The sequence below is a fragment of the Panthera pardus genome, unplaced genomic scaffold, assembly GCF_024362965.1.
Source record: "Panthera pardus isolate Hobbes unplaced genomic scaffold, ASM2436296v1 HiC_scaffold_340, whole genome shotgun sequence".
Taxonomy (NCBI): domain Eukaryota; kingdom Metazoa; phylum Chordata; class Mammalia; order Carnivora; family Felidae; genus Panthera; species Panthera pardus.
Genome location: NW_026526922.1, coordinates 280,878 through 295,681, shown reverse-complemented (window position 1 = coordinate 295,681; position 14,804 = coordinate 280,878). Strand labels below are relative to the sequence as shown.

The following is a 14,804-nucleotide window of genomic DNA, read 5'->3' as shown; positions in this document are numbered from 1 at the left end:
ATGTACATGTACCTGTAAACACTTAGAGTATTGCCAGGTTCAAATGAAGCAAACAAACTATTTTATTTCTCTCAAATATTCATCTGAATTACATAAGGAAAGTAGGCTATGAAATTCTAACTGTATAAACTTTTGTTTTTGTTTTTTTACATTGTCCCCTTGAATTGTGGTATAAACCATATAGGATTAGTTTAACTCCCATACTCTCTGGTGCAATCACAAAACTGGAATCCAGTCCCTGTTAATTGGTAAGTCTTGAAGTAATTTCCATGTGTGAAAATATCATGGATTTTACTGAGTCACATTGCTGAAGACTGCGTAGGAAAGGAGATAGCTCCAGAGCTAAGGTAGTTTTCCCATTAACAGAATGTTATGTTCTGTGGTGGGGTACTGTCAGAAATTTCTACAGGAACGAAGTTGAGAAATGTAGCTAATTTCATATCATGAAAACCCAAACCACATCTCTAATCTCTGTCATAATTTTGGGAGAAGTACAAACAACATGATTCTGCTTTTAATTCCCTACAGCAGGCATGGGAGTATTGTTCATATTAAACATAGAAGGAGCACCTGAGAGTGAAGAACGTATCATGGAGTGCCTAAGCCAGTGGTAACTGAACAACATGCAGATGCTTACACTCCAGGCAGGATATTCTGCTTCCCATTGCTACCCAGATGGAGAAGTTGGTCCATCCAATGGCATGGTTGCTCCTCACGCCATCCTGACTATGGTATCCCAAAGAGTAATGCAAATGTTTCAAAACCTCTTTCCTACACCTCTACTCTAAATCTACATATGTAGTGTCCCTTGACAAAATATGAGCCAGGCAATACTGAATAAAATATCTGACTTTGAATGATAGGCTTATTTATATACACAGGTAATTGGTGCTGACAATTGAGGCAACACATTAGAATTTTTTTTTCATAGGGAAGATTAATACTCAATTTTAAAGAAGCATAAAATATTTACCTATACTTGCTTCTTGGTAAGTATGTTCTACCAAAACAATTCAGTGTGAAGCCCACAAGCTCTATTCACACATCCCTTTACAACACATTCTTTTAATTCAAAACTTTAGATGTGGATCTCATCTTATCATTAACTTCAGAATTCCAAAACACACATGCATTTCATCAGACACAGTGCTTTTTCTTGTGGCCAACCCATAAAACAGAACAAAAGCACTTTGCAACCAGCCAGACATTCACGCTACATGGGTCCTTTATACCTTAATGACAATATATAAGAGAAAAAAAGATCCCAGGAGGGAAAAAGCAAGTTGCATCATGAAAACGAAATAATGGCAGATTAAAAGCCATTGTTTAACCATCTTCCCAGCCTCAGAGTAGTTTGCTCCCAGCATGCCCCAGAATCACCCTAAAATCACTGAAACATTGTTTCTTTGTAATATGATTTTTTGCCAGACATTGGATCTTGCTTCTCCTAGTGACCATCCCTAATTATTTGCTTCCCAAAAAGTTCCACCCAAGGACTTGGATAAAAATCAATATTCACACATCTGAATTAATTCTGATCTCATCACATGAGGATGAGTTTCGGTTTATTTCAATTATTGTTTTCAGAGCCTCTGAGGAATTGTTTGATTTTCTTCTCCCTCTATTGATGGCTCTTCTTTCTTTTCTACTCCTGTGGAAGCTTTTCTGATGGACAGCGGGACTCTGTGGTATCAGAGTTGATGTTCAAGTGGCTAAAGCCTTCTACTAGCATTTTCCAAGAGGATGCATTTTGCCCTTTAGAGTTCCCGGAAATAGCTTCCCTTTGAATGAGGCAATAATGGCATTTACACTTATTCTGATCTCTATCATGTGAGAAATAGATCTTTCCTTCCCTTTCAACCCGATAAGGTGCCATGTGATAGTAACTTTTCTGTCTCATGTTCTCCATGAATGTCTTTTTCCTCTGAGGGAACGCTGACTTCTCCCACCGCCTCTCATGTTGGCTCATCTCATCTCTGTATTGCTGTTGGATCGTTTCCTCTGGTAGAGGGGTGAGGTAGTTGCTATTAAAACTGGGGCTAAAGTTAATACGATCCAGGTTTTGCACTTTGGAGAAAGATGATTGGGAAGTTGATGTAAGTTTCTGGGACATTTCTTTTGGTGGAATCAGCAATGAATCAGAATTAAAAGGTGGGGTAACTTTACGTGGAGGATCCATGGACGAATAGTCTCAGCTCAAAGCTACCTTTGAATCTCAGGGCTGGACAGGAAATTGAAACTCAAGGTTCTCAGTTTGCTTGAAATTAATAAGAAAAAAGACTGCAGCCAAAAGCTGTCAAGCTGAAAAAAAGTGGTGGAAGGAGAAGAAAGAACAGGGAGGGTCATAAAAAATTAGTTTTTTTTTTTTTTTTTTAATGTAGAGAAATATCCTTATTTTCTAATGGGGATGAAACCAATAATAATGAAGCATATTAATGATTAAACATAGAGTGAAAGACATATTACAGTGACATTCTTTATCCAGACTCTACTTTTCTCCTGTAAACATGGGACACAAAAATCCACCAGTTTGGCAATTATTATCCTGTTTTGGAGAGTTTTGTATTATTAGTCATAATGAGCAAACCCAGCATCCAGGTCTTAGTCTTTTTACTTTATACCATTTTCTAATAAATGGAACCAGGGCTCCTAAGAGAAACTGTTGGTTCTAGAAGACTAAGGAAACAAATGTCAAATATAATATGGCATCCTTAAAAGTCTGAGGAACTGTTAAAGACAGATGCCTATGGAAATAATCCATCAGTACTGACCTAAGAATTTAGAGACTGTTCTTCCAATCAGTGATATTATAAAAAAGTAATTAACTCAATAAATATTCAGTAAAGCTCACTATGTTTCATGCAGTATCTTGAGTCAGCATCCCACATGCTATGTTTCAGCCAAATTACATCCTCTTTCTATTCATCACATGGCCTGTGCTCTAATTTCCACAACCTCATACTTGCTCTTGTGCACAACCTCATACATCCTTTGTCAGGAATGATTTCCTCCATCTTAATCTGGCTGATTGCTAGTTACCTTCACTCTCAGGAGGCTTTCTCTCACCCTCTGGAATTAGGTCATTTCCTGCTAAGTGCAGACAAGTCCATACAATTATCTTCTCTCTAATAGAAAACACTTATCACAGTTTCTTGTCAGTGCTTGTTTTATTGAATGTCTCCCAACAGACTAGTTGGCTCCTTGAGGTCAGAGATCATGCTGTCTTTCCCTCTCTTCAATCCTAGATCCTAACATAATCTGGGATGATGTTTTATATATCTAGTGCCATAGTTAAATATCAGATGTTAGGAGGGAGAAATAATCAAATGTAAAACCATACATCAAATCCTGTTCATCCAACAAAGATTAAATGTTAAATAGAAGAGTGTAGCTAATAAATTTAATTTTTAATAGATGAAATATGATAGACATTCCTTGTAAAACTACAAATATATCAACATTTTATTCAAGTTCGAAATAAGATGATTGGAAATGCAGTCTGAGAGCTCTGCTTTGGGGGGAAAGGCTTCCTTACTCAGAATACCATACACACGGTAAGGGTCAGACCTTTGTTTTCCATCGAATGCTGATGTGTCTGGATATGGTGCCTGGACCTGTGACAACAATTTCTGTACCACAAGGAGATCTGGACTTAGGAGAAGCCCATCCAGTGAGAATAGAAGCTCAGAAATATGGAGTTTGTTACTTTATGGCATCATTGACTTATGAAGTTAATCATGTATATAACTACTCTGCAGTGGACTTTTGTTTCTCTGACATAATTTCTTATCACAAGTTAAACTAATTTAATTATGTTTTCTGCTATGTCAAGAGTGAGTCTTAACTAAGTTATTCTAGTTCTCTCTAGTGGTTTATTTCTGGTGGCTGTTTGTCACCAGGGAGACAAAGTTAAGTCCTCTGTTGACTGCTGGGAACCCTCCCAGTGACTTTGACAAACTTCATCCATGACCTTTGGATTCCCCAACAGGTTCCTTAAACCCACCCAAGGTGTGCCAGTTTCTACAATGTTCATTTAAAGGTGGGGACCTGAATGATGGTACAATAGGCTACAGAATAAACTATGGGTGTTAGATCCTTACTTTTACAATATATTATTTTACCTCTACTTAAACAACTCACCCAAGGATGAAATAAAGTGAGTGTTTTAGATAGGTAAACTAAGAGAAAAGCATACAAGTGGCACCAACCCCATCGACTTTTGCACATTGGTAGTGCACTGGTAAACTGGTTCTGGTAGGGGGAGGGGAGAATGCACCAGACTGTAACATATGTTGGCTAATTTCTGTCATGTAAACACTCCTGCCTTTACTGATTTCAAGCTGCTGACAATCTAACAACTGGTTTGTAAAATCCCTAGATGTTTTTGTACCGGCCCTTATGAATTGGAATGATCTTACCCCTGCAATCACTGAGTGCTGTGAAACTAAAGGAGATTGTCAGGAGTCCTGGCATTTTTCCCCTCCTCACTCATGTGTGACTTTCCCAAGCCTGGCATTAATGGCATCTTTTAGACCATAACTAGGCTGTTTGCAGCCTCATATGTTTCCTTCTGGGGAGAGCAGGAGGAGAAGGATTGGGTCTCAGAGCCTCATCTTCACAGGTGAATGGAACCTCAGGTGCTATGTTTAAGTCTTTGACCAGGGCTCAAAACTTGCCTATGCCTCTCACACCTCCTGACCCTCAATTATGTACCAGAAACTGAGGCACCCAGAGGTACAGCAGCTTGCTTAAGGTCACAGACACAGTTAGTAAGTGATGGGGCTGGAATTCTGCTTCAGATATGCTTTTCCTCAAAGCCAGAGTCAGTGGAGACACATCTGTGCTGTGAGGTGTTTCCTAGGGGGACAGGCACAATAAATCCAAATGTTTTACTGAGTGGTTGTGGGAACCACGACAAAGTCACGTTTGATTCAAGACATACTCACTCCCTGAAGTCTGAAGTGCAGGAAAGCTTCAGTTACAAGGGAGACATAATTATCCATAGAACAAGATTATTGTATAAACTCTGAGACCTGTTTAATTCCTTTTTAATCTCATCCCTTGATAAATACTACTAAGCAGAAGTAAGTAAATATATAACGTTGGAAAGAATGAGAGATAACACTTACCTTCATACACTCTTAGTGAGACTGAGAGGCAGGCTAGGGATATGCATCAAGATTTAAATGTAAACTCCATAGGGTCCATACATTTTCTTTTTAAAAATGTCTTCTAATCAAATGATCAGATTGATGTACAAAGCTTTCTGAACAAAGATATTTACCATAGCTATATTTGAAAAGGTGTAGAACTGGAAAGAACTTAAATATACATCCATAAAGGTTTGGTTGAATAAAATAGACTAGTTCCATGGACAGGGTAATATGCATTTAAAACTTAAGGTTTCAGGCCACACTCAGTAAATAAGACATAGCCTCTGTAGAGAAAATATTATCATCGCAAAGAACATATCCCTCTTGTGGATCAGAGTATCTTACTTTTGCATTAGTTCAGAACCTGGGAGGAGCTGATGTTAAAACAGAATTCAATGTGCAAAAAATTTATTAGGGGAAACATCTGTGAGAGAAAGCATGAATTCAGGGGAAGCTAGGAGAGCCTTTAGAACCTTATTCTGGTCTGAACTCTAGTGAAGAACAGAGAAGGAATAAAAGTTGGGTAAAAGCATCTTTGACTACATAGCAGTTCTTTTTTTTAATGTTTATTTATTTATTTTTGAGAGAAAGAGAGAAAAAGGGAGAGAGAGCGCGAGAGAGAGCTCACAAGTGGGGGAGTGGCAGAGAGAGAATCTGAAGCAGGCTCCAGGCTCTGAGCTGTCAGCACAGAGCCCAACACGGGGCTTGAACTCACAAACCGTAAGATCATGACTGGAGCCAAAGTCAGACGCTTAACCAACCCAGGTGTCCCAACACATCAGTTCTAAGTAGAGTTTGCAAAGTCACTGGGGTGGGGGCGAGTCCTTGTGTCACAATTGGCTATCTACTTGTATTGCTAGCCAAAATGGTATATTTAACTTTGAACTCCCACTTGTAACAATGAAAAAACAGACCAAATATATAAAACATTTGCTGGCAAACCCTTGTATATCAGGTAATGTGAAGGACGGTGATCCTTGAGAGAGAAGAAACAAAAGAGATGTGAACAATGACTGCTTAGAGAAGGTTTTCAGGCTACAGCACGTGGGTGGGTGGGGGACCCAGATGGAGCCAGTGGACTTTCTGAGTTGAGAAGAGAGAACTGAGTTTCTGAGAGATCAAGGCAACTAGTGTTCAAAAGATACCAGAGAGGAGAAAGCTGCAATGAGAGAAAACCTTAGGGGTCAAAAGGTCTCCCTCATGTATTAAGCACATGTATGTGATGCCGGGGAAAGTACCATCTGAAAGGATTAGAAGGAACAGTGCCTAGTGCTTGGAGTAGGTGGTAATTGTGCCTGTTAAATCAGTAAGACTGGAAAACCTAGGGATACATGGGTAACTGGATTAGTACTCAGAAGAGTCTTTTGTCAGTAGTGGGGAGTAAGTATCCCCAGACCTGGTGCTGCTCTAGTTCCACCGAATAGTATTAAAACATAAGTAAATAGATGAACGAATGAACAAATAAATAAGTGAATACACAAAAAATATTGGAGAAGTTGAGGGATAAACATTATTTTCATACACTGCTGGTGTGACTGGAGGGTAGGTTAGGAATATATGTCAAGATTTAAATGTAAAATCTATAGGATCATAAGAGGGTTCCCGTCAACACCTGGGTGTGAGGTAATTTCTGAGGACAGAGAAAGAATCATGTGCTAGGATTAGAGAAGACAATATTTAGTACTTGCACAGAAATTAGAAAAGTACCTGTTCCCAACAGCCAGGCTGGAAAACCTCAGGATTTATGGGATGTTAGGTAGAGTACTCAGAAGGATCATTTCTTGGTCATGGAGAATAATTAGCCATCTACTGCTCCATCAGTATAAGCTCCAGTTATACTAAATCCTAAATGGAAGACCCAAAGAATCAAAGTGTTTCCAAGTAATTTAATTGCATAGTAGAAAAAGCACAAGAATAATTTTAGCATCACAGTAATATCCATCATTCGATAAGGTAGCATCCATTATCATACATTCAATCAAAACTTAGCAGGCATGCAAATAAGCGGGAAAATTCAACTCATAATGGGATGATAAATGAGTCAATTGAGAATATCCCAGACTGACACAGAAGTTAAAAATAGCAGATAAGAACAGTAAAACAGTTATTATAACAATATTCCATATGTTTAAAAAGTTAAGAGCACTGAGTAATATATAGAATAGTTGAATCACTATATTGTACACCTGAAACTAATATAATACTGTATTCTCACTTTACTGGAATGAAAATTTTAAAAATTAAATTGAAAAAAGTCAAGATATGTAAAATACCAAAAAAAAAAACCAAACAAACCCACAAATGGACTATAGATGAAAAGTACAATGTGAAAGATAAAAAATACACTGGGTGTGATTAAAGGCACATTAGATATTGCAGAAAAAGTACTGAAGTTTAAAGATAGCAATATAAGTTATCCAAAATTAAATGAAGAGGAAAAAGAAATGTTTTTATAAATTCACAGAGCATCAGTGAGCTGTGAGAGAACTTCCAGCAGCTCTCATATATGTGCAATTGGAGTCCCTGGAGGAGTGGATCAAGAGGTGGGGACAGATAAAACATTTGAAGAAATAATGCCCCCAGTTTTTCCATATTGATGAAAACTATAATCCCACAAATGGAAGAAACTCAATAAAGCACAAGTAACATGAAGGAAACTATACTAAGGCACATGATAATCAAATTGCTCAAAACCAGTGATAAAGAGAAAATCTTAAAGCAACCAGAAAGGTAAAAAATGTTAATTACCCAGAGGGGTTTTTCCTGAGAAACAACCCAAGTAATGACAACGTAAGCAACATTTGCTAAAGCAAAAAGAAAACCTCTGAGCCTAGAATTCTATAAGCAGTGAAAATATTTTTTCAAAAATAATGACAAAATAATGTCTTAAATAACATCTTTTTCACATACACAGAATCTAAGAGGATTAATCAACAGCAGACCTCCCCTTATAAGAAATGTTCAAGCAAGTCATTCAGGCAGAAGGAAAACAGCACCAAATGGGAACATAGATTTCTGCAAAGCAATGGAAAGTACCTGAAATAGTAACTGCATGGGTAGAGGTATAAGATTTTTTTTCTTACTATTTAAACTCTTTGAAAGATATTTGACTCTTCATGAAAAAATAACAATGTAATGTAGGGATTTAAACATATGTAAAAGTAGGGGCACCTGGGTGGCTGAGTCGGTTAAGCATCTAACTTTGGCTCAGGTCATGATCTCATGGTTCATGGGTTTGAGACCCGTGTCGGGTTCTGTGCTGACAGCTCAGAGCCTGGAGCCTGCTTCGGATTCTGTGTCTCCCTCTCTCTCTCTCTCTGCCCCTCCCCTGCTTGTGTTCTGTCTCTATCTCTCTCAAAAATAAATAAACATTAAAATTGTTTTAAACATATGTAAAAGTAAAATGTATGGAGAAAAACCCACAAAGGTTGGGAGGAGGGAAATGAAATATTAATGTAATGTTCTCATTAAGTTAAATAAACATAGCTTTATTTAAAAGTATACTGTGATAAAATAAAAGTACATTTTAAGCTCAAGATCAAACCCTCAAGTAACAACCAAAGTTATTGCTAATAAGCCAACAAAAGATAAAATGGAACCAGAAAATATTACCAAAAAGGCAGAAAAAGGCAGAAAGGGAATAAAGTGCATATGGAACAGAAACAAAATCAGCCTCCCAGGAATAGTCTTATCTTATTATCACTGCCACACTCAGTCATGGACTGAGAGCAGCCTGTGGGAAATGTGGTCTAATAAAAATGTGGAGATGGATTTCAGAATGCAATAGCTGGTGGCCTAAGACAATTACCTTCCCTACAGGCAGAGTTATGAGATGTGCTTCCTAATGGCAGTCACGCTAATGCCTCTGTCTGGATAACTCCTTCCCTCATCCTGATTAACTTCTATCCCTTCAGTTCTGAGGTTCAGGGCACTTCTTCAGGCAAGCACATCTGACTTCTCTAAAAGGCAGATGCTGACAAAGTCCCCTTTATTCTCTCTAACTTAGGTAAGTACTTACAAATTTGCTGTAACTGCTCATACAATCATGTATCTCTCCCAAGCCCACTAGAGTGTGATTTCGGAGTTGTAACAGCAGTGCCCAGCTCAGTGTTCTTGGGATTCATAGAATACACACTCCCTCTTCAGGAGTGTGTAGGGTTCTTCTCAATGCCTGCAGCATTGTTCCTCTACATACCCTTGTTCTCTGATCCCTCACCGTCTTCAAGTATCTGCTTAATGTCACCTTCTCAACAAGACTGGCCATGAACACACCATTTAAAACTGCATACCCACCAATCAGCACTCCCACTCCTCCTTTCTTTCACTACTTTTCTAACAGCACATTACTTTTGACTGCATTTCATCGTTTGTTGATTTATTTATATTGTTTATCATTGTCTCTCCCACTAGAATAAAAACTCAACAAGGGCAGGCATTTTAGATTGCTTAGTTCACTGGTGCATCCCCTGCTCCAACAACACTGCCTGGCACATAGATTATTCTTAATCAATATTTGTGGCTGAAATGAATTAAGTGCCCGATGCTAAGTAGGTGTTCAGCAAATGGTAGGCTTTATTAATGCTGCTTTCCTGGTTGAGTGATACTGGACAGGAGGTAGTCAGAGAACAGTGCAAATTGCTAAACACAGAGGGAGGAAATTGCTTGGATGTGGTCACCACCATCCACCTAGTTCTACCCAGAGTACAGTCCTGACAGTTGTTTTGGACTAAGTGGGTGCCTCTCACTTCCCCAGAGTACAGGCTGTCCTTATTAGTCAGCCACCCACACCCAGCATGGAGAGGGACACTGAGGCAGAAAGCAGGAGCTGGATTGTTTGGTAGTTTCCTCTATGACATCACATCAAACCTCACATTTACATTTGAAGTGCTTAAAATTCCTAGTCATACCATGTTCAACTGTAAATGTCAACAACAGATATGTTGCCATGAGAAAGAGAAATGTTTTCACTGCAACCTGATGTGTTCGTTCTGTTAAAGATCAATTAGGAGTACAGAGAATGATTATTATTGACAATCACCAAGTGTTGAACACATAAAACTATAATAAGATTTATTAGGCCTATTTAACTGACGAGGAACAGACTTAGCAAAGGAACATAACTAGACTAAGGTTAATAGAGTCAATAAGAGGCAATGCACTGATTTACCAGATCAACCTGTGAGCTTTGTCTCACAGATTTCCAATATTCACTTTTTTAGGAAAACTGTATTATAGATAAACTTCAAATGATGGGATTGGGTTCACAGGCAGATATGAATACTTAGCTAGTTTTTTATTCAACAAACAGAGGTTAAAGCTGCTTGAGAATTCACAGAGCTTCACTGGATAGAATATGATGGAAGCTCAAAAACACTGAATAAAAAATAGTCTAATTTTGGCTCATATGAAGGTAATTAGAAATAGAATTTTCACATAATTGATATATGCAACCTAAGACATAGCACATGAATCTTTAATTTTCTACCAAATAGTATACATTGTATCCTATAAAATAATAAAGGTACAATATTCAGAGAGTCATATAACTCCAAACACACAGAAAAGAAAATAGATCACAGGCAAACACTAACATTTTTACATATCTCTATCCAACCATTTTGTTTCTATGTGTCGGTATGGATATATGTACATATACTTTACAGCATTAAAATATACTTTATATACATTTTTTTTTGGTCCAGCATGTTTTGTTAAATTGTTGCATTTTTTTTTAAGTTTTAAATGTTTATTTATTATCAAGAGAGAAAGAGAGACACAGTGTGCGAGTGGGGGAGGGGCAGAGAGAGAGGGAGACAGAATCTTAGTCAGACTCCAGGCTCCGAGCTGTCAGCACAGAGCCCGAGGTGAGGCTCGAACTCACAAACCATGAGATCATGACCTGAGCCATAGTCAGATGCTTAACCAACTGAGCCACCCAGGCGCCCCTAAATTGTTTCATTGTTAAATTGACTTATTTTCTTTTAAAATTCAATAACGTTAAAAGCAAATATTGGAGCGCTGGAGCGCCTGGGTGGCTCAGTCGGTTAAGCGTCGGACTTCAGCTCAGGTCATGATCTCGCAGTCCGTGAGTTTGAGCCCCGCGTCGGGCTCTGTGCTGACAGCTCAGAGCCTGGAACCTGTTTCGGATTCTGTGTCTCCCTCTCTCTCTGACCCTCCCCCGTTCATGCTCTGTCTCTCCCTGTCTCAAAAATAAATAAACGTTAAAAAAAAATAATAAAAAGCAAATATTGAACAGTGGACATGTAGAAAAGGAGAACAATATGGGGAAAATCTGAGATAGTACAAATCTCATATTAAAATCGATGTGAAATAAACAGAGTCACTGGTTGATCGAAAAGACATGATTTTTGTGTGTCAATATTATATGCCCACAAAAGCAAGAGAATCACTTGGGAAATATCTTAAAATGAAATACTGAGAAAATCCAAAATGAAATTCGTAGTGTGTCATAGAAGGAAATAATAAAACTTTACTTACCACTCAAAATAGAATTTAAATGAATGAAGAGAACTTCAAGATAGCTTGGTAGTGAGGATGGTAGTTAGCTGAGCTGGGGATGAAGGGTGATAGTCACCCTGGTCCTCCACCCTTATGAATCCTCTAGGACACAGTGACATCATGGATCTACCTCACAATTACAAGGCTGTGTTGCTAGGGCACACTAGGGGTGCCATTTTTGGGACCACATCCTATTACGTCTCTTCAATCCTAATGCCTCTACTTTTACTTTACTTTACTTCTTTACTTTACTTTACCTTACTTTACTTTACTTTACCTTACTTTTGGGGGAGGGTGGAATAAAAATATCATAGTACATAACAAGGAGTTATGGTATATTCCCGCCCCAAATACTACTGACAGAGACTGGACATGTGTCTGGATCAGATGACCCATAAATTATTAATATGTTCACCCTTTAGTGCTTCTGAGGGAATAAGATTTGGGGGACACGGGGATATTTGTCTATTTTGTGTACTGCTGTAACCCAAACATCTGGAACATTTTTTGGCACATTGTAGGCACTTAATAAATCTTCCTAGATTGAACAGATTGGTCTGGCTCCCCCATGAAACTATAAGAACCTCCAGGGCAAGGACCCTGATCTTTGGAAACCATTTCTCCAGGACACTGCTAAACTCCTGCTAGGTATCACTGAATATTGACTCAATCAAGCAAATAAATTCCCAAACACAGTCAATAAGTGTTTGAATTTTTACTTTAGAGTTATTATTTTCTCTGTAGTGCACCTGAACTGTGACTTAATAATTTTCTTTAAATAAAAAGCACCATTTAGTTAAAAAAAAACACACACACACACAAGTACGCAACTAATTAAATATAGGAAAAAGAAAATAAAACTATGAAATTTTTACAAATAAGGTTCAGATTGGGTAGTAAAAATGCTATAATTCTCTAAATTTCATAGAGACAGAGTACAGTCGTTGTTTCAGGGGCTGGGAGAAAGATGAACAAAGAGTTAATTGATAAAGAGTTTCAGTTTTGCAACGTGAAAAGGGTTCTGAAGATTGAGTGGGCGACAATACGAATGTACCTAAACTTCCCCTAGAAGTTGAGGGACCAGATGACAGAAGCTTGTGGCAAGAATGATTTAAGAAGAGATTTGGGAAGAAGTCTGGAGAAGATGGCGACATAGGTGGACACAGGGCTCACCTCATCCTGCTGACCCGCTTAGATTCCACCCACATCTGCCTAAATAACCCAGAAAACCGCCAGAAGACTAGCAGAATGGACTCTCTGGAGCCAAGCGTAGACAAGAGGCCCACGGAAGAGGGTAGGAAGGGCAGAGAGACGTTACGTGCTATGCGGACTGGCGGGAGGGAGCTGAGGCGGTGGAGGGGCAGCCCGCCCTTCAAAGCAGAGCCCCTGAAGTGTGGCTTGCAAAAGCAGAGCGGCCGGGTGGAGTGAGTTCTGACAGCCAATGGGACTTAACATCTGGAAGGTTAAAAGTCAACAGCTCTGCTCTCAGAGAGCAGGTAGGCCAAGAGGACACCGGGAGGGAGAGTTGTTGAGCCCCAGGAGACAGAGCTCAGCTTGGCAGGGGAAAAAAGCCCCCTGGGAAGCACCATCTCCCTCTCCCATCCCCCAGGCGATATTCCAAAGGGAACCAGTTCCCGTCACGGAACTTGCTATCACCACACAAATGCCCAACGCTGTGCTTCCGTGGATCCATCCCTCCACTGGGCCTGCCTCCCTCCCGGTGCTGCAGGGCCCCTCCCGCAGGGGACCACCGCCGGCAAAGTGAGCTAAGCCTACACCTCCCACCCCTGTGCACCTTGGATCCACCCTGGCTAATACACCAGGTCCCATTGAAGCAGCACCACAGGCGTGGCAGTGTGCAAGCAGCCCAGACAGGAGCCACATCACTCCACAGTGAGTCCTGCCCCTGGGAGAGGGGAACATAAGGTACACACCAGTCTGACTGTGGCCCCAGCGGTGGGCTGGGGGCAGACATCGGGTCCGACTGCAGCCCCGACCACCAACACAAGTTCCTTCTGACAGCACAGGGGAAGTGCCCTGCAGTTTGGAGCTACCACAGGGACTACGCAAAATGATGAAATGGAAGAATTCTCCTCAAAAGAAACTCCAGGAAGTACCGACAGCTAACAAAGTGATCAAATCCGATTTAAGCAATATAACGGAACAAGAATTTAGAATAATCATCATAAAATTAATCTCTGGGCTTGAAACAAGCATAGAGGACAGCAGAGAATCTATTGCTACAGAGATCAAGGGGTAAGAAATAGTCATGAGGAGCTGAAAAATGCAATAAATGAGGTGCAAAATAAAATGCAGGTGGCCATAGCATGGATTGAAATGCTATGGCAGAGGAGAGAATAGGTGAATTAGAAGATAAAATTATGGAGGGTTGAGGAGGGAGGGAAGATGGCGGCGTAGGAGGACGCTGGGCTCACCGCGCGTCCTGCCGATCACTTAGATTCCAACTACACCTGCCTAAATAACCCAGAACACCACCAGAGGATTAGCAGAACGGAGTCTCCGGAGCCAAGCGCAGACGAGAGGCCCACGGAAGAGGGTAGGAAGGGCGGCGAGGCGGTGTGCGCTCCACGGACTGGCGGGAGGGAGCCGGGGCGGAGGGGCGGCTCGCCGGCCAAGCAGAGTCCCCGAGTCTGGCAGGCAAAAGCGGAGGGGCCTGACGGACTGTGTTCCGACAGCAAGCGCGACTTAGCGTCTGGGAGGTCATAAGTTAACAGCTCCGCTCAGAAAGCGGGAAGGCTGGAGGACAAAGGGAGGGAGAGCTGCTGAGCCCCCGGACGACAGAGCTCAGTTTGGCGGGGAACAAAGGCGCTCGCCAGCGCCATCTCCCCCGCCCATCCCCCAGCCAAAATCCCAAAGAGAACCAGTTTCTGCCAGGGAACTTGCTCCCTCTGTGCAAACACCCAACTCTGTGCTTCTGCGGAGCCAAACCTCCGGCAGCGGATATGACTCCCTCCCGCTGCCACAGGGCCCCTCCTGAAGTGGATCACCTAAGGAGAAGCGAGCTAAGCCCGCCCCTCCTGCCCCCGTGCACCTTGCCTACCCACCCCAGCTAATACGCCAGATCCCCAGCAACACAAGCCTGGCAGCGTGCAAGTAGCCCAGACGGGCCAC

General features: G+C 40.7%; 1 long non-coding RNA gene and 1 other non-coding gene across 2 annotated transcripts; both read right to left on the bottom strand.

The window, feature by feature from the left end:
• Positions 1-1,528: 1,528 nt before the first annotated feature.
• On the bottom strand, positions 1,529-12,351 carry LOC128774609 (uncharacterized). Its single transcript, XR_008419059.1, has 2 exons — positions 11,652-12,351; positions 1,529-2,280 (listed from the first exon to the last, which is right to left on the bottom strand). It is a non-coding gene; the product is annotated as an uncharacterized LOC128774609 (long non-coding RNA).
• Positions 11,010-11,094, bottom strand: TRNAH-AUG (transfer RNA histidin (anticodon AUG)). The gene has a single exon. It is a non-coding gene; the product is annotated as a tRNA-His (tRNA).
• Positions 12,352-14,804: the final 2,453 nt, after the last annotated feature.